At 37.3% G+C, this 25,902-nt stretch overlaps 1 pseudogene; it reads right to left on the reverse strand.

Moving 5' to 3' along the window:
• Positions 1 to 4,910: 4,910 nt before the first annotated feature.
• Positions 4,911 to 25,902, reverse strand: part of LOC109577643 (actin-related protein 6 pseudogene) — an 83,910-nt pseudogene continuing 62,918 nt past the window's right edge.

Here is a 25,902-nt window from a genome sequence, read left to right on the forward strand (position 1 = left end):
TCATTCTCGTATTAATGTATAAGTTGACATTGGGATCACCTTCCGGTTCTAAGAAGACAATCAGTCAGTCAGATTGATATCTGCTAATGTGTTTAACGGGGAATTCTGTTTATGGCCAGTCCCCTTCTCCTAAACAATCATTTCTCCTCTCTTTACATTTTAATAATGGCCTCTTGGAGATCATATTAGGTTCAGCGTTGATAAGAGCATCTCAGTGTAATTTTCTCGTTTGAATCCTTCTCACCATCAGCTAGTGAGGTGGGTACCATCACTCCTTTATGTCAGTGATGAAGCCTAAATATCAGAACAATTATGCCTTTGATCAAGGAGCTGGTCTGTGCTATTACCCAGTATCAGAATGCATCTTTAAACTCCTGAGCTCTGTGGTGGTATGAATATTTATTGTCCCCCAAATTTATATGTTGAAATCTTGACCTGCAAGGTGACCGAATTTGGAAGTAGGATATTCAGGAGGTGATTGGGTCATGATGGTGAAATCCCATGAGTGGGATTAATACTCTTGTAAAGAAGTCTCAAAGAGCTCTCTTGCCCCTTCCACCATGTGAAGGTAGAGCAAATAGACAGCTTTCTAGGAAGTACAGTCTTCCAGCTACCAGACCCGCTGCTGCCTTAATCTTGGACTCCAGAACTAGAAGCAATAAATTTCTGTTGCTTACAAGCTATCCAGTTTGTATAGTATTTTGTCAGAGCAGCCCAAATGAACTTAGACAGTTTCTTTCTTCTATCCTATGTGAGTAGCTTAATATCTGATAAATATGCTAATTAAAATCCTAGCAGAAGACACAAATAATAACTAAATGTGAAGCAAATATTGTTGGCAAAATGTAACTTTTTTTTTTTCTAGTGCAGCCCCAAATATTTAGCTATAAAATTAGGATAGGTCTCAACATTACAGTGAGTTTTGTCTTCACAAGGGAAATTGGATACACTAATAAAATTAAGTACAAATTATTTCAAGGTGATTGCTTGAATCAAGTTATAGTAATGTGGTGGCAATAAGTTGATAGGACTGAGCAAAGGAAATTTTACTAAGAATACTATCAGCAAAAATTTCAGGCATAATTACCAAAATATAAGGAGAAGGTAACTTCCATGAACAACAAGCAAGAAACAAAAACAAACTTTTCTCTTTTTCTTTTATTTTTTTTGAGCTCTTTATTTTACATTGGAATATAGCCAATTATGCAGAAGGAAATGGCAACCCACGCCAGTACTCTTGCCTGAAAAATCCCATGGATGGAGGTAGGCTATAGTCCAAAGGGTTGCAAAGAGCTGGACACGACTGAGTGTCTTCACTTCATACTCATACTCACTTCATACTTTATCACTGGAGAAGGAAATGGCAACCCACTCCAGTATTCTTGCCTGGAGAATCCCATGGACAGGGGAGCCTGGCGGGCTGTGGTCCATGGGGTCGCAGAAAGTCAGACACGACTGAAGTGACTAAGCAAGGAGCAATAGCCAATTAACACTGTTTTGATAGTTTCATGTGAACACCAAGAGGACTCAGCTATACATATACATATACCCGTTCTCCCTCAGACTCCCCTTCCATCCAGGTTGTTACATAACATTGAGCAGAGTTCCATGTGCTCTATAGTAGGTCCCTGTTGGCTATCCATTTTAAATATAGCGGTGTGTACACATCTACCCCAAACTCCCCAACTATCCCTTCCTCCGAACCACCCCCACCCCCACCCACTGCAACCATAAGTTGTATTCTAAGTCTCTGAGTCTGTTTCTGTTTTGCAAGTTCACTTGTATCATTTCTTTTTAGATTCCACTTATAAAGGATGCCCAACGATATTTTTCTTTCTCTACCTGACTTACTTCACTCAGTAACAAAATCTCTAGGTTCATCCATGTTGCTGCAAATGGTATAATTTTCATTCTTTTTAATGTGAAAGCCATTCTAAAGGCCTTTTTCTCTGTGCAATTGATTATGTGCTAAAAAGGTTTTTAAACATTAAAAAAAAAAAGAAATCTGCTATTGCAGATCAACTCTATCACTTAACATATTTGAAAAATGAAAGTGTTAGCCACTCAGTCGTGTCCAACTCTTTAAGACCCCTTAGACAGTAGCCTGCCAGTTTCCTCTATCCATGGAATTCTCTAGGCAAGAATATTGGAGTCGGCAACTCTCCCCTTCTCCAGGGGATCTTCCTGACCCAGGGATCAAACTCGGGTCTCCTGCACTGCAGGCAGATTCTTTACCATCTGAGCCATGACTGTGATAATTCAGCGTTATGCCAGCACTCCACCTGTGGCTGGTGCCAGCCATACATATTGTGCATAACCATTCGTAAACCAGGTCTGAATTTTTTCTCTTTGGTCAGATGCGGGTTAAGGGAAAGGTAAATACTGTGAAAGTGAAAGTCGCTCAGTCATGTCTGACTTTTTGCAACCCCATGGACTACAGAGTCATGGAATTCTCCTGGCCAGAATACCAGAGGGGTAGCTTTTCCCTCCTCCAGGGGATCTTCCCAACCCAGGGATGGAACCCAGGTCTCCCACATTGCAGGTGGATTCTTTATCAGCTGAACCACAAGGGAAGCCCAAGAATACTGGAAAGGGTAGCCTATCCCTTTTCCGGGAGATCTTCCCTACCTAGGAATCAAACTGGGGTCTCCTGCATTTGCAGGAAGATTCTTTACCAATTGAGCTATAAGGGAAGTCCAATAGCTTTTCAGTTCAGTTCAGTTGCTCAGTCGTGTCCGACTCTTTGCAACTCCATGAATTGCAGCATGCCAGGCCTCCCTGTCTATCACCAACTCCTAGAGTTCACTCAGACTCACGTCCATAGAGTCAGTGATGCCATCCAGCCATCTGATCCTCTGTTGTCCCCTTCTCCTCCTGCCCCCAATCCCTCCCAGCATCAGAGTCTTTTCCAATGAGTCAACTCTTCGCATGAGGTGGCCAGAGTACTGGAGTTTCAGCTTTAGCATCATTCCTTCCAAAGAAATCCCAGGGCTGATCTCCTTTAGAAAGGACTGGTTGGATCTCCTTGCAGTCCAAGGGACTTTCAAGAGTCTTCTCCAATACCACAGTTCAAAAGCATCAAGTCTTCATCACTGAGCTTTCTTCACAGTCCAACTCTCACATCCATACATGACCACAGGAAAAACCATAGCTTTGACTAGACGAACCTTTGTTGGCAAAGTAATGTCTCTGCTTTTGAATATGCTGTCTAGGTTGCTCATAACTTTCCTTCCAAGGAGTAAGCGTCTTTTAATTCCATGGCTGCAGTCACCATCTGCAGTGATTTTGGAGCCCCCCAAAATAAAATCTGACACTGTTTCCACTGTTTCCCCATCTATTTCCCATGAACTGTTGGAACCAGATGACATGACCTTCATTTTCTGAATGTTGACCTTTAAGCCAACTTTTTCACTCTCCTCTTTCACTTTCATCAAGAGGCTTTTTAGTTCCTCTTCACTTTCTGCCATAAGGGTGGTGTCATCTGCATATCTGAGGTTATTGATATTTCTCCTGGCAATCTTGATTCCAGCTTGTGCTTCTTCCAGCCCAGCATTTCTCATGATGTACTCTGCATAAAAGTTAAATAAGCTTATCAGGGGAGAGTAAATGCTCTAAGTGTTAGTTCATGTGACTAAGGTGTCTCTCCTGAGTCCAGTCTTGTACAGACCACTTCCACTTGACACAGAAAGCTACTGGGCAAGCCTAACCTGCACTGGGGAAGGGAAATGATGCAAGGGAAGAACTGAATCAGCATTTCTGCTTGTTCACTTTGCATGAAGATATGGTCGGAGAAGGAAATGGCAACCCACTCCAATATTCCTGCCTAGAGAATCCTGTGGACAGAGAAGCCCGGTGGACTGCTGTCTATGGAGTTGCACAGAGTCAGACACGACTGAAGCGACTTAGCAGCAGCAGCAGCATGGCTGGAGATGATGGCTAATGTTCAGAAACTTGAAAACTATGAGATAAGATTGTAAAACAATGAATATCAATGTGCCCAAACACTGCCCAGAATCATAAGAAAGTAACATATCACATATTATTCGCCTGGAGAAAGATCAAAATTTGAAGAACAGTTTCTACTAAATGCATACTGCTTTTGCACCATTGTAGGGTCAAAAAATCATTAAGTGGAACCATTGTTAAGTCAGGGACCATCTGTAGAAACCAAACGTAATTGTAATGGATAGCTCTTTCACCCATCTGTTTCTTCATTTTAATTTTCCTTTGGGAAATTACGTTCTTTCACTGTATGCTCTCTTAGTAGGACTGTTAAAATATCTGAAGCCATAGGGTAGGCACATGATTCTAGCTAAAGGACTGCTAGGAATTTGATATATGAGCCCAATGACACAAGAATTTCATCCTAAAAATAGTATAGAATTTTTATGAGTGAAATAATGCATTTCTGAAACACAGTAATGAGCAAAATCACTTTATTAAATTGGCTTTGATCTTCACCCTTTCAAACGTACGCCAACTAAAAAATAAACATTACACAAACATAGACCACTTTTTCCAACTTTAGTAAGTAAAAACTGCAATTTAAAAATAAAGTGGTTAATTCTAAAAGAGAGAAGTCATATCAGCCTCAACACACTCTGGTCAATTCCGATCTAGTCACACAAAATGATCTTCTAAGGAAATCTGACCAGTGGGACAGTTAAGTTTGTGCTTTTGACTATAGAGAATTAAACTTAAATTGCACTCTTTCATCTTTTAATGAAAGATAACTTTCTCTTAGAAACAGCATAATCATTGTTATAGTAAGTCTAGCTCTTAAGTGAAAATATGGGCTGAGTTACAGTTTACTTACTAACCTAGCTAAGAAACCTTTGAAAATTAACCATGGATCAAAGTATTTACTTAAATTCAAGATGTTATCTTAGGATGAGCAGTAACACAGGTCCTTAACTTCCTTTAAAAAGAACACTGAAAATTAAACCTTTATCACAATCAGTCAGTACTTTAAGAAACGGTTCTTCAATACAAAGTTTCTCTTCACAGATGCTATGTCCATTTTCTTCATAATATTTTCTTATTACCACTGTATCTTCAAAATCATCATTCCCTGATACCAATTTTCCACTTTCCCAGGCATAAATAATAGGCTTGTCAGGCAGCACAACAGAAACATTGGAATCTGTTGGATTGAGCCATCGAACTTCTGACTAAATCCTGGGAAAAGAGACCAGACTTTCCTCCTGTAAAAACAATGTTTTTTAAAAATAAGACAGCATTTCTTCAGGTAGGTTATGAATTGAATAGGACAGAATCTCAATTTCTTGAATGCCTATATCAGAAGGATTAAAGAGTATTTCTGGAACAGCAAATCTCTCATTGGCCTGAAGAATTTTTTATCCAGATTTATATTTTCCACTTAACACCATCTCTTCTCTTGGCCCTTTCAAATTGCAGTAAAGTCAGGCAAAACATAGTCAACGTTAATGCATTTTCTTCTTTCAACTTGGCAATACCTATGTCTCTGTAAAAATTCTGAGACAAAAAGTGTATATCATCTTTCACTTGGTCAATCACGTGTTTTGTTCATAATATGTAACTGCCTGTAGGTATGATATCTTTTAGATGATTGGTTAGGATTTTCCTCCCATATTTATCTTATTGCTTATTTTATCTTTTTACTTCTAAAATAAGGAGATATATGTCTAAAGCAATATCCATTGCCTACGATGATACAGCATAATTTGGAACAATTATCTCAGAAATACCTATGCGCACAGAGAGCCCCAGCATCTACTTTTAATACTGCTAGAAACTTGTATTCTTCAAATAAGATTGCATTCATTGATTTTTGAAATGAAGTTAAAATATGATTCTATGCTAATAATATTAATATCTAAAAAACGAAAGAAGACATTTTCATGACTATAACCGATCACAAAGAATTAGACATGACTTCAAAATCACTGTAGATACTGATTGCAGCCATGAAATTAAAAGACGCTTACTCCTTGAAAGGAAAGTTGTGACCAACCTAGATAGCATATTAAAAAGCAGAGACATTACTTTCCCAACAAAGGTCCATCTAGTCAAGGCTATGGTTTTTACTGTGGTCGTGTGTGGATGTGACAGTTGGACTGTGCAGAAAGCTGAGCACTGAAGAATTGATGCTTTTGAACTGTGGTGTTGGAGAAGACTCTTGAGAGTCCCTTGGACTGCAAGGAGATCCAACCAGTCCATTCTGAAGGAGATCAGCCCTGGGATTTCTTTGGAAGGAATGATGCTAAAGCTGAAACTCCAGTACTTTGGCCACCTCATGCGAAAAGTTGACTCATTGGAAAAGACCCTGGTGCTGGGAGGGATTGGGAGCAGGAGGAGAAGGGGATGGCAGAGGATGAGATGGCTGGATGGCATCACCGACTCGATGGACATGAGTTTGGGTAAACTCTGGGAGTTGGTTATAGACAGGGAGGCCTGGCGTGCTGCGACTCATGGAGTTGCAAAGGGTTGGATACAACTGAGCGACTGAACTGAACTGAACTGAACTGAGTGACTTTCAGTTTCACTTTCTGTCCACCAAGGATCATGACTCATAAATTAATGATTGATTTACCTTAAGGTCAGAAAGATGTTTTTTTGAACAAGGGAGGAGTAAACATAGATTAGAAATGATTATTAAAAGTATTATTACAAGTAAACATATATTACAAATGAATTTTTAGAACATTTTGTAGTTTGAAAAAGAAGAAATTTCTGTTTTGAACCATAGAGATTGACTTTTGTGATTGAAAGACAAAATAGTTCAGAGATAAGATGAAGTTAGCAAAAATATATTTTTAAAAAAGAGAAGACAGAAAAAAATAGAAAGTTATATTTGTATAACGCTGCTGCTGCTGCTAAGTTGTTTCACTCATGTCTGACTCTGCGACCCCATAGACGGCAGCCACCAGGCTCCCCCATCCCTGGGATTCTCCAGGCAAGAATGCTGAAGTAGGTTGTCATTTCCTTTTCCAACACATGAAAGTGAAAAGTGAAAGTGAAGTTGCTCAGTCATGTCTGACTCGTAGCAACCCCGTGGACTGCAGCCTACCAGGCTTTTCTGTCCATGGGATTTTCCAGGAAAGAGTACTGGAGTGGGGTGCCATTGCCTTCTCCAGATTTGTATAATAGAAGCTACTATTTTTCTTAAAACATAAGATGTTTAAAGCTGAATAATTTTAAAATAAAATTTAAAATTTAACAGTTTTAAAAAATAAAATACCAATGATATTCAGATATTAAGTAATCAACACATCTCCACTTCATCTCACATTGAATAAGCCTGGCTTCAAAGGCAATATTACATTGGAAATTAACCTTGCTATAGGAAAATCACAGTGGTCAAAGCTGACATTTGGCATTTCAACAAGAAAGGAGGTGGGGGATAATTGCATAAGCAGATTTCCTCTACTCTGTCATATGCTGAATAAAAGCTACACCGGCCACTGTCCTTTGTGGCTATATGGAATGTATATTTGAATTTTATCATGAGATTTTCCAATCTGTCATATATTCAGTTCTGGTGAGACTGGAGAATTTAGTATAGAGGTGTGTGTGCGTGTTTGTGTGTGTATGTATGTTGTCTGAAAGGGGTGGTGTGGGAGTAACTAATATCAGGGTTGGATGGAGAGGTTTGATGGTCCAGAAATAAAATAGAAAAAAAAAGTGAGAGTAAAGAGGCTCTCTAGCTTGTGATATAGAGAAAAAGCAGAGGCTTCAAGGTCTCCTGTGAAATTAGAAACAGCCTTGCAGGATGAGAGAGGGAGGAGCTTAACCTGGTGGAAAGGCTAGTGAGAAAACTGTTCCTTCCCCCTGTTCCTCTTTTCAGTGCAGAGCCATTGCAACAGCTGAGGATCTCACCAACTTTAGAAAACAAAGGATTACTAGATCGGCCATTTTAATTGCATTGGTCAGTAAATTCAGTATAACAGTGCCTGATCTAACTTTTAACAACTGTCTTTCTTAATCAACAAATGTTTTAGGTGGAGTGGCTGGTCATGTCTATTAAAATTGTTGAAACCAGCAGCAATTTTTCCAATGACTTGAAAGATATAGATAGCTTAAGATGGCAAATTAAAGAGTTGAGAGTCTTGTTAAAGAGAGAAGACTCATCTCAGTTGTTGTTCAGTTGCTAAATTGTGTCCAATTCTTTGCAACCCCATGGACTGCAGTATGCCAGGCTTTCTTGTCTTTCACTATCCTGGAATTTTTTCAAACTCATGTCCATTGAGTGGGTGATGCTATTTCATAAGATTCTATCATGATTAGAGTTTGTTTTTATAGTCAGTGATACAAAGAAATGCCCAGGTTTTCAGTTAACCATGTTAGACCAGGTTGCATTTTCAGGAACGTAGTTTGCCTGGCTGGAAAAGCAGAGTTACAGGATGAACTATCTAAAATGAAAAGAAAAATTCAACTCACAATCATTTACAAATAAAGATCAAAGTGAAGAACTTTTTTTTCTTTTTTTTCAAATGTAGGAGCAAGACCTTAATCTCAGAAGGGCCTCTGACTCTGTTTAGTGTTCTACTGTTGTCATTTCTAAAGTCTTAATACTTTTTTAAAAAGTGACTCCACATTTTCATTTTACACTGGGCTCCACAAATTTTATAACCAGTTTTGAAGCTGTAAGATGTGTAAGAAAAAAAGATCTTGATATTGAAATTATGCTTAATTTTCTTTTTTTTAATCATTTAATCATTCTTAATTTTTGACATGTAGTTGATTTATAACTTTGTGTTAGTGTCAGGTGTACAGCAATGTCATTCAGTTATGCATATATATGTGTGTGTGTGTGTGTGTGTATATTCTTTTCTATTATATGTTATTACAAGATATTTAGTATAGTTCCCTGTGCTCTACGAAAGGTCCTTGTTGATTATCTATTTTATATATAGTAGTGTGTATGTGAGGAGAAGGCAATGGCACCCCACTCCAGTACTCTTGCCTGGAAAATCACATGGACGGAGGAGCCTGGTAGGCTGCAGTCCAGGGGGTCGAGAAGAGTTGGACATGACTGAGCGACTTCACTTTCACTTTTCACTTTGATGCATTGGAGAAGGAAATGGCAACCCACTCCAGTGTTCTTGCCTGGAGAATCCCAGGGACAGGGGAGCCTGGTGGGCTGCTGTCTATGGGGTCGCCCAGAGTTGAACACGACTGAAGCAACTTAACAGTGTGTATGTGATAATCCAAAACTCCTAACTTTTTCCTCCATTTCCCTTTCGGTAATCATAAATTTATTTTCTATGTCTGAAACTATACTTAATTTCAAATTATCATTTTCAAAATGATGGAATTGGCTTCAAAAATACCACTCCTTCCCATATCTAACCATTTATTTCTACTTATAAAATTAAGGAATTCCCTGGGCTTATTTTTGAAATGGTATTCTGATCTGTGTTGAGGGGAAAATAAGACAAGAATTATGACTGTAAAATTTCATTAAAATATCCTCCTTATACACAGTAGCAGTTCTTTGTTTGACAGAATACCAGAGATAAAGTTGTATGACCTGGATATTTCACATTCACTTTCCTTGTACCAAGCAGGGAAATTGGTTATTGCATTTTCCAGGAGATTGAATTGTTATAATTATATTGCATGTTATAATAATATTTAAACAGCTCCCAGTGTCTGGCGGGTGTTTATCTTTTTTTTTTTTTTTCTCAAGGGTTTGTGAATGTTGTTCTACCCAAGAACACTTTGGTAGCAAGTTGTGGGAATGTTTAGGAGTCTTTGGGAAGGGTGGTTCCTTGACCTACTGAACACAAAAAAACATTCAAGTAAAATAACAAATGGGTTAATGTTCATTTTCATGACTAAGAAAGCCACTTTTATTATCATATAGATTTTGTTTTTATCAAATTTAAAGAGACTAACTATAGGCATTTTTCGCTGTGATTGAAGGTAAAAACTAGAAAGTGACATTTTTGTTAACTGGGGGGAGTTGAAATTAACTTCGTCTTTATCTGAAGATCCACACTTGCTTCTCATTCTCTCATTAAAAAAAAACAAAAAACTATATTCTGTTGATTTTATTTCTGAAGCATCCTTTGATCTTTCTGTTCCTTATTCCAGCCACCATCATCTTGATCCAAACCAGATCCACATCTAAGCTAGACTACTGGTTAACACTGGTGTCCATTTCTTTCAATCTCTTCTCTCTAATGTATTCACAATGCAGCTGATGAGATCCTCTTAAGCCACAGATCTGATCAGTTGACTTCCCTACTAAAGTTAAACAACTAATGTGTTTTTTATTCTGCTTGTAACAAAATCCAAACACTGCAGTTCTCTATTTAACCCCTGTCTATCTCATACCCCTCATCTTTTATCATTAATATTTTCACATTCTATTTTCTTTCTTCACTGAAAATTACAGTTTCCCAAATGTACTATACATTGTTTCCTTATTAAAAAAAAATATAAAAGACTTTTTGTCAATACTGCTTCTTTTTTTTTGCCTCACATCCACCCAAGTGTGGCTGACTGATATATTCTCTTCATATATCCATTCAACTAATATTAATAAGCTTTTCAGCTTCTAGAACTTCAGAGGCACTGTGAGGAATGAGAAAGAAAATCCTTTGTTGTATGAAACTTATGTTTTAGTGATTAAGATATTAATAAAATAGGAAAAATAATATAATAATGTCTGGTAGTGATTAGTTGTCTGACGAATAGTACAATCAAAATAGAAGGTGATATTTTTGACTGATAATGAAGATGGATTTTCTGAGATGTTTACATTTGAATCTGAATGTACAAAATGTGCCAATTAAAATAACAAATGCATGAGCATTCCTGGGATAGGGAACAAGAAAAGAGACAGAAACCGCAAGTTACTGTGTTATCAGAATGAAATAAAAACAGGCAAGAAGGGTTAAGGAATGTAACTCAGCATCAGACTTTGTAGAAACTGGTAGGCCAAGGAAAATACTTTAAATTTTAGTCAAATGTAATGGGGAACTGCTGATAGGATGAGATTGGGATCATCACATGACATTTTTAGGTTTTGGAAACTGCCTCTGACTCCTCTGAAGAGAATATACTGCAAAGAAAAAGTGATAGCAGGGAAGCCAACTAGAAATTAGGAGTTCATTGCGGGAGTCCAGGGCAGAGATTCAGGTGGCTTACACGTGAGGAAGGTAATTAGATTTGCAGCAGAATCCACTGATAGAGTTGAAATTTAAGAGAGCCAGGCATTATGAGGGACCACAGGGTTTTTGACTGATAAATAGTAAATGATTGTAACACTTACTGAGAAAGAGATTAAAAAAAAAGGGGGGGGGGAAATATTTGTGGGTGGTGAGAGACATTACATACATCAGTTTAGAACACATGAAGTTTAATATTTTGTTGCAGAAGCTGGCTACATACTTATTAAGCCAATATTTTCTTCCTAGGAATAAAGTAATACTCTACTAGCTTACTTGCATCTAGGTTGGTGCCTAAAGTGTGGGAAGAAGTCCCATAATCCACTTCTGACCTATTTATTTTTGTCTCTGTGTTCCTCTGTCTCTCTTCTGAAGACCTGGAAGTAAAAAACTACATACAGAAGAGGAAAACCGTGGAAGGGGTGAGGAAAGCTATTGTGGATGCAGGAGGGTCTTGAGTATATGCTATAGTATATCAACCAGGGTTGATATAACACTACCAAAAATACAGTGATATGAACAGGTAAAATTTGATATAAAGAATTGTTAGATTAAAACAAAGAATCAGAGAATCAAAAGTTTGGTTAGGAAGAATTAAGAGAATTGTAAAGCAAATATAGGAAGTAGTGCTTATCCCTAGGCTGAGATAGAAAAAGGAAGGAAATGCCTTCATCCTAGGACTAAGACCCAGATTTATTGGAGATGTCATGAATTTGGCTCATTGAATGTAAGAGAATAGATATGGTCCTGCTTTGGCAGAATGTGATGGAAATCCACTATTTGGACCTTTCTAGGAATATGGCCTCTAGGGTGTCATAAAAGGTTGCTCACAGTAATATAGCTCACTCAGGATATTTTGCTATTAAATCTTCCAACAGAGTTGCCAGGAGAATCTCCAGGTTTCTTGATGTTGCTCACCAAAGAATTGATGCTTTTGAACTGTGGTGTTGGAGAAGACTCTTGAGAGTCCCTTGGACTGCAAGGAGATCCAACCAGTCCATTCTAAAGGAGATCAGTCTTGGGTGTACTTTGGAAGGAATGATGCTAAAGCTGAAACTCCAGTACTTTGGCCACCTCATGTGAAGAGTTGACTCATTGGAAAAGACTCTGCTGCTGGGAGGGATTGGGGGCAGGAGGAGAAGGGGACAGAGAATGAGATGGCTGGATGGCATCACCGATTCCATGGACGTGAGTTTGAGTGAACTCCGAGAGTTGGTGATGGACAGGGAGGCCTGGCGTGCTGCAATTCATGGGGTCTCAAAGAGTCGGACACGACTGAGTGACTGAACTGAACTGATGACTGTTCAAATCACTAAGCATATGCAGGAGAAGCCATCCACATTCTAGGTAAGCACAATAAAAGCCATGGGCACTGCAAGAACCTATTAAGAACTCACTGGAGTCCCCAAATTACTTCCTTCTAAAATGTCTCTCTGATGCCTTTTGAGAACAAAGTTTAGCATTATACCCACAAGCAAAGGAATAATAAAAGGCCAGTACAGTTTTCAAAGATCAAGATATTGAGGGTCAATTTGGAACTGAGGGAAAATAAATTGATTACAAAACATTATTTCATTGTCTTCTAGCTTACTGGGTTTCTGACAAGAATCTGGCTGTTAGTCCTGTCTTGTTCTCTGATTAAAATGTTCCTTTTTTCTCCCTCTGATTGTCTTCAAGATACTCTCTTTGTCTTTTGTCTCTAGCCAGGAAGATTTTATGGAGGCTGGGGTGATATTTATTTTATCCTGCTTGGTGTTCTTTGAGCGTTCAGAATTTGTGGTTTGGTGTCCATTGTTAATTGTGAAATATTCTCAGACATTATACCTTCAAATATTTTTGGTCTCTTTTCATTCTGAGAATATAATCACATATGTATTAGGGTCTCTGATATTGTCCCACAACTCTTAGATGCTCTTTTTTCCTTTTTAAAATATTTTCCACTCTTATCACTTTACATTTCAGTTTGGGTAATTTCTATTGATCTATAGAGGTCAATAGATCTCTTATTGATTTATTGATCAAGTTCTTTCATTCTCTCTTCCATTGTGTTGAGTCTACTGATGATCCCATGAAAAACATTTTTTCATCTCTGATACTGTGTTTTTTTAATTCTAGCACTTCCAACTGTCTCTTTTCAATAGTTTCTATCTTTTCTACTGAAACTAACTCTTTGATTTCATGTTCTCCTGTATTTCCATAAAAATCTTTAACACATTGGCCATAGTTACTTTAAATTTCTTGTCAGGTAGTTCCAACATCTTGGCATACCTGAGTTCAGTTATTGATTGTTTTGCTTTTTCTGAGTATGTTTCTGAAAATGGCAACCCACCCCAGTATTCAAGCCTGGAAAATCCCATGGACCAAGGAGCCTGATGGGCTACAGTCCATGGGGTTGCAAAGAGTCAGACATGACTGAGTGACTTCATTTCACTTATACCTTGTGTTACTTTTTTTTTTTTTTTAATTTAGATGTTATACAAATCAGTAGAGACTGAGATAAAGATGTTGTAACCCTGGAAATAAGCATAAGTTCTGCTAGTCTTCTGATAGAGGCTTTGAGTTAGTTTAGATAGGAACTGAGCTGGGTTTAAAATTTGTCATTATTGTTGTTGCCATCGTTCACCTTTGTGTGCTGTCATAGGCTTCAGTTAGTGTAAGTATTGGTTTGGAAGGATAAAGTATGTTCAGTTTTTAATTTTAAGCCTTCTTTTGGCTCTGTGCCTTCGAGTGGATCTCTTTGTTCATTCTTCTACCTCTCTTGCCTGTTTCTTTTTCTTTTTATCTTTTTTGAGCAGTATTTGTTGTCTTGAAGATTGTTAGCTTGGTGGTAGAGGCTCTGAGGGAGTGTATACCCTGTTATTCAGATTCAACCTCTGACAGACAAGCATCATGTTCCTGAATCTTGGGGGTTGAGCCGTCTCAGTTCTCCTGCCCTTCCCTCATCTGTAGCCATAGGACCAGCTTACAATCTTGTTCTTCGGCTTTTTCCCTCTTGTTCTTTTCTCCTTTCTCCCAGCTACAATGACTTATCCTCAAGGCTTTATGATAGTAAGGCTTGTGGTCTTCCCCCTATCTATATAAGGCTTTGTTCTATTATGGAGGTAGGGAAGAAGAGTCTAGACAGAATTTCATGCCACTTCTGCATGACTGCCATTCCCAAAGTACCTCTGTACCACAACAGGTACTTTTTAAGATTGTTACAAACTTTCTATCTGGTGGCATTTGTGGATAAAGAGCCTATTATCTCCCCAATTCTGTTGTTCTCAGGTTTTCATGCTGTCTTGTTAATTCACACTTGCCTTTAACCAAATTATCAACTCTTATAACTTGACTCTTTACCAGTGTCTATTGCTTCTTCCCAGGATAAGAACAAGCTTTTGTCAATTCTGGTCCCACAGCTACCAACTCTAGATTTTGGGGACAGTTGTTTGCTCTCCAAATTCAGGACTCTAATTGGTTCAAAAAAGTGCATGAATTTTAAGTTAGTTTGAGTCTTTTCCCATGTGTTATAGTGAATCTTCTTCCATTTCTGCAACCTGGGCCAGAAGCCCAAAATCCACATGAAAGGCTTTAAACTAAATGCTAAATATATACATAAGATAGATAGAATGGATTTGGAAACATTAAGAAAATTCAGCATGTAAATAGTATGACAAATTACATAATTTTAAAACATATTGAGCAATGCAAGATAATGTTTATGTATGTATTCGTATATTAAAAGTGTAAAAACAGATGGAAGAGTCCATGGCAAATTTATGGTAGTGATTACCCCTAAAGGAGAAGGTAATAAAAGAATTTTTAACTTTATTTTCAGTATTATATTTCTTTTATTTAAGAAAAATCACTTTAATGTCCAACTACCATATGAAACAAAGTATCCCTAAGGCCAAAAGCATCATCTCTTCCTGATGGTGTACCACTATGAGCTTAATTAGTAGTTCAACTATAGTAGCCATTCTGCAGTCAACAGACAATTGTTTTTAATACTCTGTAGTGTTGAATGGATTCCAATTTTACCATACAATAATTTCTTATTTCTATTTAATGCTCAAGCTTAACATTATCCCAATAAATTTCGTGGGTTTTTTTTTTTTTTTTTTGATTCTAAAAAGGATAGAAAGGGAGCATTTTTTTTTTTTCCTGAGAGCATACCATAAGTACAGTAAGTCCCCTACATATGAACCTTCAAGTGGCAAATTTTCAAGGATGTAAACATGTATTCATATGTCCAATCACATGAGGTAGTTAATTCACATATCTGGCTTACATTGTCATATGCATACAACTTCTACAAGCGTTTGTGCTTTTGTGTACTTTACTGTACAGTACTGTATACAGTACAATATCTTTATTTGAAACACAGGATGTTCAGAAGCAAGCATAAAAGCAGTGGTCATGTAGCTGGTACTGCTAAGAAATGTTGTTCAGTCATGTCTGACTCTTTGTGCCCCCATTGACTGTAGCATGCCAGGCTCCTCTGTCTTCCACTGTTTCCTGGAGTTGCTCAATTTCAAGTCCATCAAGATGGTAATGCTATCAATTGTCTCATCCTGTACCTCACCCTTCTGCTTTTGCCTTCAATTTTTCCCAGCATCAGGGTCTTTTCCAATGAGTTGGCTCTTCGTCTCAAGTGGCCAAAGTATTGGAGCTTCAGCTTCAGCATCAGTCCTTCTAATGATAATTCAGGGCTGATTTCCTTTAGAACTGATTGGTCTGATCCCCTTGCAGTCCAAAGGAAATAGTCTTACAGGACTGAATCTTTAACCTGTGGGATCTGATGCTGTCTCTGGGTAGATAGTGTCAGAATTGAGTTGACTTGTAGGACCCTCTGATAGTATATGGAGAACTACTGGTGTAGGGGAAACTCTCTTTCCCAACAGGGAAACTGGGTCCCAGAATCACCTTTCAAACAGGTACCAAGACAGAGCAATAATGCCAAACAATATATTAAAACATTTTTTATATTTTATCTAAGACATAAATAGAAGTTTTTCTTGCAAGTCTCTAAATGTCTTGTAAATTTCTAGGGGTGCATTTTTTCCCACTTTGAAGCCTACATGATACAGATCCACAGACGCTAGACCTACAGAGAGTGCTCCACATGAAAACTGCCTCCTTTCTTAAAGCTGCTGCTTTCCTATCAGCATCCTGCACTTCCGCTATTTGTAACCATTCGAACTTCCGGAAAATGCTTCTTTCTTTTTCTCATCATTGGAGGATGGTTCCTTAGGTTTAATTAGGTTTCCAGATTTCTGTGGGCCTTACAAACTCCATGCTATCTGTTGCCAGAATAAATGGTTGAGCTGAGTTTGGGCACTAGTTGAGTCAGCTAAAATGCCAGACAGGGCCTCCATACTAGGTCACTGTTTTAAGTCAGATATTCTTCAGATAAATAGGATTAATTTCCTTATTAAAACTCATATAATCCCTTCATAAGATATTATTCCTACTCTAAATTTTAACTCACATTAATTAATTAATTAATTAATCCACATCTCGGTGTTGGCTCTATTTGAATTAATTTGATGAGAGACTATCACGCCCAATAACTAGTCACTGCTAAGAGTCTGCATTCTTTCTGGGGAGAAATACAGCCACATGAGGCAAAATTAGAAGTCCATTGGAAAGAGTGTGTTATTCAGTAAGTAGTAAAATATACCACCATTTTAATCCAAAAGCTCAAGAAGTTAGAAGAGGGATGAATGTGGACAAGCAATGCTCTTCAGAGGGTCTTCAAAAGGTGAAATGTAGCACCAGCAGTTTTCCTCAGCATCTCCACAAAGGAAAGATATGACATTTCCCTATCATTTTAACTCTCAGTCTTTATCAGTGGTATATAGTTAAAGATATTAAATAATGGTTGATGATTATAAAAAAGTAAAATATTAGTAGGAAGTTTAAATAATAGCTGTTTTCTTTACTCAATGTATTTTTATCCAGGAATATTGGAATAATATAATTATAGAATAAATGAAATTATTAAAATTTAATAAAATAAAGACTCATTTTATCTAAATAACTTAAGCAAGTTTTGTCATTGAAGACTTACTCTTTGCAGTGGTAGAAAGGGAAGTGCATAGTTACATCTATAACAAACTAAACAAATTACTGTATTTTAAAGTACTTTGAAAGTTTTTAAAACAACACATTAATTAAGTAACAGTGAAAACAACTCTGCTTTTCTGTGTGTTATAGAGCAGATACTAAGGACTTTCAGAAATGAGAGGATGGACAAGCTCAACCAAGGAAAGCCAAAAGAATTTGAGTTCTTTAAACTTTTACGAAGACTAACAAAAATGAGGTGGAGGGAAATAGTGGAGAATTTGCCTCCCTTTCTCTTTTTATCCTCTCCTATCCAGCAATTCATGGGCCATAACAGGACTTAGATGTCCAGTTTTATACTGTTAATTATCTTGTTTCGGAACTTACTCTTTATAACTATGCTCCTCAAAAATAAGAGTAATAAATAAAAGCGAGAAAAAGAAGAAAAACCGCCAAAATCTATTCCCTTCTCTTCATTGTACTCCTAGTGGGGCATTTGTATTCATTCATGTCATCCTTGGTTTGTATCAGCTCTCTTCATTGCCAGAGTGTCCATTAAGTCCCTGTGCAGATAGGATAGCACATTAAGTGCTAAATGGGAGATGTCTCACATATGAGATAATTATTTTGCCCTTATTACTAGAAAGCATAGTCAGTAAGAATAAACTACTGATAATTTTGCCTCTTCCACACAAGCTTACCTTGCCCTTTGCCTGAAAGAACTCACTGCTTCAGCTGCCTGTAGCACTTGCCATGGGCCAGTGCTGAGAGTGATGACTGTTCTGTCCTGCTGTAAGGAGTGAGCTCCTATCTACAGTCAAGAACATTAATATGTCTCAAGGGTTTGATATTTCTAGACAGCAAAGAATAAAATATAATTATAGAATCATTTTACAGTGAGCCTGAAACCCACACTACTATCTATGGAAGAAATACACAATTAAGAGGAAATCAAAGAAATAAAAATATCAAGAAAAGTTTATTGTTCCTTAAATATGGGAAACTGACAACAAAAAAAAAACAATGTGGTCAGTCAGTTCAATTGTCAATAATGTAGTGGGAAGATTCCTAACTGGCCACAATAAATTGAATCTGCATTCTCTAGTGACCAAATAAGTTAAAGGGAAGGAAACTTCACAATCAACTTAAGGTTATGTTATTGTTGTTGAATTGTATAGATAAAAGATAACTTAAAGCTAATTAACTATAACATCCTCATCCTTATCTCAATTAGTCAGGTTAGAGTAATGAGATATCACTTTGATTTGCATGATAATTATGTTGGTAGGCGACATGATATGTATGACATCCTTCATGACCTCCAACAAAATTGTTACTTGGATTTGACACATCAGTAATTAAAATGTTTTTCTGTCAACACTGAAGTCAGAACCTTTTATTTCAGTTCAGTTGCTCAGTCGTGTCCATCATCAACTCCTGGAGTCCACCCAAACCCATGTCCATTGTGTCAATGATGCCATCCAACCATCTCATCCTCTGTTGTCCCCTTCTCCTCCTGCCCTCAATCTTTCCCAGCATCAAGGTCTTTTCAAATGAGTCAGGTCTCCGCATCAGGTGGCCAAAGTATTGGAGTTTCAGCTTCAACATCAGTCCTTCCAATGAACACCCAGGACTGATCTTTAGGATGGACTGGTTGGATCTCCTTGTAGTCCAAGAGACTCTCAAGAGTCTTCTCCAACACCACAGTTCAAAAGCATCAATTCTTTGGCACTCAGCCTTCTTCACAGTTCAACTCTCACATCCATACATGACCACAGGATAAACCGTAGCCTTGACTAGACGGAACTTTGTTGACAAAGTAATGTCTCTGCTTTTCAATACGCTGTCTAGGTTGGTCATAACTTTCCTTCCAAGGAGTAAGCATCTTTTAATGTCATGGCTGCAGTCACCATCTGCAGTGATTTTGGAGCCCCCTCAAATAAAGTCTGACACTGTTTCCCCATCTATTTTCCCTGAAGTGATGAGACCAGATGCCATGATCTTCGTTTTCTGAATGTTGAGATTTAAGCCAACTTTTTCACTCTCCTCTTTCACTTTCATCAAGAGACTCTTTAGTTCTTCTTCATTTTCTGCCATAAGGGTGGTGTCATCTGCATATCTGAGGTTATTGATATTTCTCGCAGCAATCTTGATTTCAGCTTGTGTTTCTTCCAGCCCAGGGTTTCTCATGATGTACTCTGCATATAAGTTAAATAAGCAGGGTGACAATATACAGCCTTGACATACTGCTTTTCCTAGTAAGTTGGAAAAAATATATAATATCATTTATATGTGGATTAAAAAAAAAGATACAATAAACTTATTGACAAAACAGAAATAGACCCACATGAATAGAAAGCAAACTTACGGTTACCAAAGGGGAAAGAAGAGTTTGTCATTAACACATGCACACTACTATATATAAAATACATAACTAAAACGAAGATCATGGCATCCAGTCCCATCACTTCATGGCAAATAGATGGGGAAACAGTGGAAACAGTGTCAGACTTTATTTTTGGGGGCTCCAAAATCACTGCAGATGGTGACTGCAGCCATGAAATTAAAAGACGCTTACTCCTTGGAAGGAAAGTTATGACCAACCTAGATAGCATATTCAAAAGCAGAGACATTACTTTGCCAACAAAGGTCTGTCTAGTTAAGGCTATGGTTTTTCCTGTGGTCATGTATGGATGTGAGAGTTGAAATGTAAAGAAGGCTGAGTGCCGAAGAATTTATGCTTTTGAACTGTGGTGTTGGAGAAGCCTCTTGAGAGTCCCTTGGACTGCAAGGAGATCCAACCAGTCCATTCTGAAGGAGACCAACCTTGGGATTTCTTTGGAAGGAATGATGCTGAAGCTGAAACTCCAGTACTTTGGCCACCTCATGTGAAGAGTTGACTCATTGGAAAAGACTCTGATGCTGGGAGGGATTGGGGGCAGGAGGAGAAGGGGACGACAGAGGATGAGATGGCTGGATGGCATCACTGACTTGATGGATGTGAGTCTGAGTGAACTCCGGGAGTTGGTGATGGACAGGGAGACCTGGCGTGCTGTGATTCATGGGGTCGCAAAGAGTCGGACACAACTGAGCGACTGATCTGATCTGATCTGATCTGAATTAGGTTCTACTATATTGCACATGGAACTATGCTCAATATTTTGTAATAACATAAAAAGAAAAAGTGAAAAAGAATGTACATATGTTATACATATATTTCTTGACATGGGACAATGGACTGGTTGATAACTGGGAAAGGAGTACATCAAAGACGTATGTTGTCACCCTACTTATTTAACTTATATGAAGAGTACATCATGCAAAATGCTGGGCTGGATGAAGCACAAGCTGGAATCAAGATTGCTGTGAGAAATATGAACAACCTCAGATATGCAGAAGACACCACCCTAATGGCAGAAAGCAAAGAGGAACTAAAGAGCCTTTTGATGAAGGTGAAAGAGGAGAGTGAAAAAAACTGGTTTAAAGTTCAACATTCAAGATACTAATATCATGGCATCCAGTCCCACCACTTCATGGCAAACAGATGGGGAAACAATGAAAACAGTGATAGACTTTCTTTTCTTGGGCTCTAAAGTCACTGCAGTTGGTGGCTCTAGCCATGAGATTAAAAGACGCTTGATCCTTGGAAGAAAAGCTATGATGAATTTCGTGTATTAAAAACCAGAGCCATCACTTTGCCAACACAGGTTCATCTGGTCAAAGCTGTGGTTTTACCAATAGTCATGTATAGATGTGAGAGCTGGGACCATAAATTAGACTGAAAGCCGAAGAATTGATGCTTTCAAACTATGGTGCTGGAGAAGACTCTTGAGAGTTTATTGGACAGCACGGAGATCAAACCAATCAATCCTAAGGTAAATGAACCCTGAATATTCATTGGGAGGACTGATGCTGAAGGTGAAGTCCCAATACTTTGGCCACATGATGTGAAGAGCAGACTCACTGGAAAAAATACTAATGCTGGGAAAGACTGACTGCAAGAGGAGAAGGGGAAGGGGATGACAGAGGATGAGAAGTTTGCATGGCATCACTGACTCAATCGACACAAGTCTGAGTAAACTCTGGGATATGGTGAAGGACAGGGAAGTTTTGTATGCAGCAATCCATTGGGGTCACAAAGAGTCAGACACGACTGAACAACAGTGAATACATATACATATTATTTTCTTTGCTCATGTATTTATTGTTTAGAAAAAGAATCACTTTGCTGTACATCTGAAACTAACACAGTGCTGTAAATCAACTGTACTTCAAATTAAAAAAAAATGATGGAGCAAAAGGGACTAGATTCAAATTTCCATATGACATAACAGAAAATGAAAGAAGAAGAAGGAAAATGGAAGTCAGTTTCTGAGATATTAGACTTCAGTTAAAAGGACTGAGATATTTGAGAGATGAGGGCAGGAAAAAAAGTTGAACCCTATGATTATTCCAGCTTACTGCCTGACAAACATTTCTAGGTTGTAGTGCAGTCAGGAGAAACCCAGCCAATGGCTAGTTGTCTCTCAGAGCTTAGGAGACAGACCTAGGAATTCAGAGAGGTCAATGTGTCCAGAGTATAAAAAGCACATTACCAAAGATGATAAAATGACATAGGAGACAATTCTGGACATCTTAAAGGAATTCACCACGAGTAGTAGACAGAGTATTGGTCAGATTATGTATGTGAAGAAATTATGCAAAGCCAGGGGAAAAAAAAAAAAAGACCAGTAGGATTAAAGGAAACAATAATCAAAGCACACATATGGCTGGGCATAATTTCTGTTCTCTGTAGTCAGAGTGGTAAATCTTGTAATTCATGGGACTTCTTGGACCACTAAGAAGTTCTTGACAAAAAGTGGGGGAAATTTTAGCCTAATCCAAATGCTGCTCTAGCATTACCCAACAAAGCTTAAAAGGTCTGACCAAAAATGATCAAACAATTCATCCAATGTATACAAAAATATTTATAAAAGTGGAAAAATATCCAGCAACTGACAAGGTAAAATTCACAAAGTTTGGCATGGAATAAAAAATTATTGGGCATGCAAACTGGGAAATAAAATCCATAAGGAGGGAAAGTGTAATCCATCAAAACTGAGGCATAAATTAAACAGTTGACAAAACTGAGAGAAAATAACCTGGAATGGTTATTATAAGTATAATCTATATGTTCAAGAAGATAGAGGAAAATTTGGACATATCAAGTAGAGTCCTGGAAAATATAAAAAGATACAAATCAAATACTAAGAGATGAAAAATATGTTTCTGAGATAAAAATATAACAGATAGGATTGCTCAACAGATTGCTGCTGCTGCTAAGTCGCTTCAGTCATGTCCGACTCTGTGCAACCCCATAGACGGCAGCCCACCTGGTTCCCCGTCCCTGGGATTCTCCAGGCAAGAATACTGGAGTGGGTTGCCATTTCCTCTTCCAACGCATGAAACTAAAAAGTGAAAATGAAGTTGCTCAGTCGTGTCCGACTCGTAGCAACCCCATGGACTGCAGCCTACCAGGCTCCTCTGTCCTTGGGATTTTCCAGGCAAGCGTACTGGAGTGGGGTGCCATTGCCTTCTCTGGCTCAACAGATTAGATAAGCAGAAAAAAGTGGTGTATTTGAAGACATAACAATAGAAACAATGCAAAATATAAAGAAATTAGTGGTTACCAGTGGGGAAGAGCAATATACAGGTCAAAATACTATGTATAAAATAAATAGAAGTACATAAAGTACAGCACAGGGAATATAGCCAGTATTTAATAATAACCATAAATAGAGTATAATCTATAAAAATTTTTAATCATTATATTGTCCATCTGAAACTAATATAATATTGTCAATGAACTACGCTTCAATAAAAAAGGAAAAGAAAAAGAACTGAAAAACTAAAAAGAACAAATAGCCAGAACAATCAAGAATATAAACAATTTGAATAATGTTATTAATCAGTTTGACCTAATTGACGTTTATAAACTACTTCACTCCAAAACAGCAGAAGTCTCAAGTGCTGAAGTAATGTTTACTAAAAATGTTCATATTCTTTGTAATAAAACAATTCTGAATTAATCTAAAAAGATTTAAGTCATGCAAAGTGAATTTTTGTACTACAATGCCAGTCAGTTAGATATGAATAACAGAAAGAAAATGGGGAAATGTAAATTATTTTAAACTAAATAACACATTTATAAACAATCCAAGATTAAAGAATAAAGTAAAAAATAAAATCAGAATTTAGTTACTTCTAAAATTCTAGTTAGAATTTACTTAAAATTAGTTCCTTGAACTGATAAATAGCAAAAACTCAATATTTCACAATTTGTGGTGTACAACTAAGGAAGTATTTAGAGGGAAATTTATAAAAATAAGTAACTATTTTAGAGAAGAAAGTGATAGTGATAATCTCTCAGTCCTGTCTGACTCTTTGTGACCAGTGGACTGTAAGCCACCAGTCTCCTCTGCTCATAGAATTCTCTAGGCAAGAACTCTGGAGTGGGTTGCCATTTAGAGGAGAAGTGAAGTCGCTCAGTCATGTCCGACTCTTTGCAACCCCATGGACACCAGACTCCTCTGTCCATGGGATTTTCTAGGCAAGAGTACTGGAGTGGGTTGCCTTTCCTAACTTCAACTTTCACCTTAAGAAGCTAGGAAGAGAAAAAAGCAAATAAAACTTTTTAGGTTAAATCCTTAATCATATGGCAAAGTCTCTTTACAATGAAAGACAACCTATTCATAGGTTCTGTAGATTGCCTTGTGGACATCTTTGGGAGTCATATTACAGCTAGCTGCAAACAATCTCTTTCATATATTGTACTAGGACTTGATTAAATGTATTTCATCATTGATAAAAAAAATACTAAAGGTCAATCTAGCCATGGTTTCAGGGTTCTCAATGAACCACTTCATGAACCAATAAATTTACACTTATCAAAATAGAAACAAAATGTAAGATTAAAAAAACACTGTCAGACATATAAAAAGTGAGATGCTTTTTCATAGACTTTCTTAAACATTTGTAGCATTTGCAGGAAAAAAAATGTTAAAAAATCCAAAGAATAAAGTTATATAGAAATCACACACACACACACACACACACACACACAAATAATATTCCAAAAGTACAATTAAAGAAATCCTGTGAAACTGAGCATATTCCTAAAATGTAATTGGAATGCATTAGAACAGAAAGTGAGGGCTCTGGAAATGATGACTTTAGGAGAGAATTGTACACAATGCATAGTGAATATGGTGGAGGATGGACCAACTCAGTCATCTAATAGAGAATAAGTGTGTGTGTGTGTGTGCGCTACATCGCTTCAGTCACGTGTGACTCTTTGCAACCCTATGGACTGTAGCCTGCCAGGTTCCTGTGTTCATGGGATTCTCCAAGCAAGAATACTGGAGTGAGTTGCCATGCCCTCCTCCAAGGGATCTTCCCAACCCAGGACAGGACTACATGTCTCTTATGTCTCCCGCATTGGCAGATGTATTTTTGCCACTAGCATCACCTGGGAAACCAGATATAATATTTTAGAATGAGAGCATTGAAACTAATGTTCTGAATATAAATGTTATCAATAAACTTGGGCTGTATATACACAGTGAAAGTAAACGTCTCTCAATTGTGTCTGACTTTTTGCGACCCCATTCCTGGAATTTCCCAGGCCAGAATACTGGAGTGGGTAGACTTTCCCTTCTCCAGGGGATCTTCCCAACCCAAGTATCGAACCCAGGTCTCCTGCATTGCAGGTGGATTTTTTACCAGCTGAACCATAAAGGAAGCCCAAGAATACTGGAGTGGGTAACCTATCCCTTCTCCAGGGGGTCTTCCTGACCCAGGAATCGAATCGGAATCTCTTTCAATGCAGGCGGATTCTTTACCAACTGAGCTATCAGGGAAGCCAATGTATGTATATATATATATACATATATAAACACACACATATATATGTAACATGTATTTTCACAAATGAGAGTACTTTGATGCATCTCAAATACTCATGTATTAATTACCAAAAGTCAAGATAATAGGCTATAAAGAAAGCCTCAATAGTTCAAATCATCAATATCATTATTATTATGTATTTTAATCACAATTCAATTAAATAAAATAAACACAGATAAAAAGATCTCATATATTTAAGAAACTAAATAACATAATTAAATAACTCATATTTAAAATAAATTAAAATAAGAATTAAGAAATATATAGAAATAATGGTAATGATTTATTTGTGGAATGAAGAATAAGATTTACTTAGTTGGAAAAGCATAATAACAAGAAAATGTAAAAAAGAAAGAAAAAATGACACTCAAGTCAAAAAAATTAAGGAAAACAATAATGTGAGCCCACAGAATGAAAAATAAGGAGAAAGAAAATAACAAAGAAGGAGAGGGATAAATTAACAAGATAAAGAATAACAGTAACAAAACTAACAAAATAAAATTCTGGTTTTTTAAAAATCTAGCAAGATAAGAAAAACTCTCATAAGACTGAACAGGAAGGAAGACAGTGCAAATAAAACAAAATACAAACATGAGATGAAAAATAAAGAGAACAATTATAAAATTTGTAGACTTTGCATTTGAAATCTGAAAAAAATGATAAATTCAAATTATTTAAAATACCCATATTAAGAAAATTAGTGAAAAGCAAACAGTTGACAGACAACTGTTTTTAATATTCTGTAAGGTTGACT

This window comes from Bos indicus, chromosome 24, assembly GCF_029378745.1.
Source record: "Bos indicus isolate NIAB-ARS_2022 breed Sahiwal x Tharparkar chromosome 24, NIAB-ARS_B.indTharparkar_mat_pri_1.0, whole genome shotgun sequence".
NCBI lineage: Eukaryota > Metazoa > Chordata > Mammalia > Artiodactyla > Bovidae > Bos > Bos indicus.